The 2530-nt window shown below is 34.1% G+C and overlaps 1 long non-coding RNA gene across 1 annotated transcript; it reads right to left on the reverse strand.

Annotated features, from left to right (window-relative positions):
- Positions 1-1015: 1015 nt before the first annotated feature.
- Positions 1016-1691, reverse strand: LOC146924724 (uncharacterized). Its single transcript, XR_015010254.1, has 2 exons — positions 1557-1691; positions 1016-1433 (listed from the first exon to the last, which is right to left on the reverse strand). It is a non-coding gene; the product is annotated as an uncharacterized LOC146924724 (long non-coding RNA).
- Between the last annotated feature and the right edge of the window lie 839 nt (positions 1692-2530).

The following is a 2530-nucleotide window of genomic DNA, read 5'->3' on the forward strand; positions in this document are numbered from 1 at the left end:
AAAAAAATCGCATTTGTCTGAATTGTTTACAAGTTATTGTGAAATTAAAAGTTGTAAACACGGGACCGCAATTTCTTAATATTTAGGCTAAAAATAAGAATTGTGATTGCAAAAGTGAAATTGCTAAGAAGATGACATGGTGATTTTGGTGAGTGGCTATATAAAACAGAATCTTTGATGGATAATTATCATGGTTTTCTCTATTCTCTTTTCTTTTTCTACATGTACATCTCAAATAATTAGGAGAGAAATGCTATTATGAACAAAAGTTATATGTCACAAAAAAAAAAAAATTATGAGAAAGAGTCCATTTGTTATGTTTTTTTTTTTAAAATTATTATTTTTAGTTATGAAATCATTTTTATATTTTAATAGTGTTTGTTTCAGATTTTTTTTTTTAAAACGGTTACAAAAATTAGTTTTAATCTTAAAATGAAAAGTTATTCATAGAAGTTTTTTTGAAAACCTATTCAAACACAAGTATATACTCTTACCATGGTTTATAATGGCCAATGTACTTGAGGTTCTAGGAAGTTTCCTTCATTTAATTGTGCCCCTTATTCAAGGAAATTACTAAGGGCAGCTTGCTCCTATGGGCTATGGAAGTAACTTTGGTCTAAGTCATGGTATCATAATTCTTCTTCGCAGGAGTAGTTTCCTTAAAAAAAATTATGATTTTTAAAACGTAGGAGTTTCTTTCTTTACTGAACTGAGTAATATACTAATATTAATCATTAGGTTGAAATATCAATAAGAGTTCCAAAAGGGATTAAAAGTCTAGCACACTTCTTGAATTGGCGTATGTAAAAATCTTAAACAAATATTTGACATCACAACCTAACAACTGGACAAGACTCCGCAGCACTAGAATAGATGACACGTAATCTGAGATGCCAAATTTTTGTAATATTTCCCACCTATAGGTATGATCTTTCATGTTTGATAAAAACAAAATTTTGGATTCAACCCTCACACAGATATGTCTTTATTTTGAGTGAAATCTTTCACCTATGTATTGTCCAAAGTTGGAAATTGCAATTACTAATACGGTTATTCTTACATCATCATTCAAGGAGTTTAATCGCAATGTAAAATTCGTATTTGATCAACATGATTGCATCATAAGAAAGATGGGGAAAACTGAGATGGAGAAGAGGAGGAAAAAAGGACATGCAAATATTGAAGTCTTTTAAAACATGAAACACACAACATCTCTCCACCACTTTGTACACATCATTGTTTGCTCTCCCTCCTTTAAAAACAGTAAGATGCAGCAAATTCACAGTATCCTATACGTTTGCCTCTTACATATCAGCTGCTATCATATGTTTAACAGAAAGGATTATGTCACTTTTTACGAGACACAGCTGCCGCAATCCCACCTGCAATCAGTCCAACAGCCGTTGCAGCAATGCCCAAGCCAATGACACCATCTACAATGGAGGAATAGAAATAATGTCAGTGTTATTTAGAGCCCAAAACAAGTGCTTTCCCATTGGTCTCAACATGATAAGGGGAAGAAAATGCATGGAGAAAGATCAATAATTGATGAGAACCTTTTGTTATCCGACTCTCGATCGCCTCCTTAAGTGACAATGCCTGACTCCAGTCAGGTGCAATCTGCAGAAGAAAAAATCGTAATGATTTTCACATAGATGATGCTGTGTTGTGTTGGTGTTAATGGATAGGTTGGAATTGGAATGAAAAATTTGATGGTGGATTTTATCTTTTGAGTTAATTGTTTGCCTTTAATATCTTTTCAGTTAAGGATAAGAAAAAAAATATAAATTTTCAAGTTCAGGGGGCATTTTGCACATAAGTGCAAAACTTCAGGGGGTATTTGCAAAACGTCATGTTGACTAACAGAAAAATTTGACAGAGGGGGTAAATTGATTAACGTTGTTCAATTTCAGGGGGTAATTGACGTTTTGTTAATTTCAGAGGGTAATTGACGAAACTTACAATTTAAGGGGGTAATTGCATATTTACTCCAATTCTAACCTAAACCTAAACTATCCTAAAATCATAAAACCTAAACCTAACAATTCTAACAATTTTAACAATTCTACAACAAATCGTCAAAATATAAATCTAAACTATCATAAAATCATAAAATCAATAAAACCTCTATAATCGAAATTTAACAAAAAACAAACAATTCAATCACAAAACAACAATGCAATAGGGTGATTGGATTTTAATATATGGTTGAAAGTTTAATAATTGATAAACCAGTAGCACCGTACATCTCTCCCTCTCACCCAAAATCCAAACCAGCCGCCATCATGTAAGCTCCATGGTTGGTGGTGTGACGAGGGTCTCCTTCCCTCCGCACCTCCGTTCCTTTTCCGTCCCAGTTTCTCTCGTTCTCCTTCCGGTGACCTTCGTTCTGGAGACGTGTTGGTTGGATCGGCCTCAGTTGCTTCCGATTGGGTGGTTTGTGGTTCTGATTCGTTGGAGCCGGATCAATCTGTTGGGTTAAGAAGCTTTTTTGATTCGTTTCTATCCGCACCGGTGGTGAATGAGTGTG

The sequence above is a fragment of the Medicago sativa genome, chromosome 5 (assembly GCF_051527215.1).
Source record: "Medicago sativa cultivar Bolivia chromosome 5, Bolivia_mono, whole genome shotgun sequence".
NCBI lineage: Eukaryota > Viridiplantae > Streptophyta > Magnoliopsida > Fabales > Fabaceae > Medicago > Medicago sativa.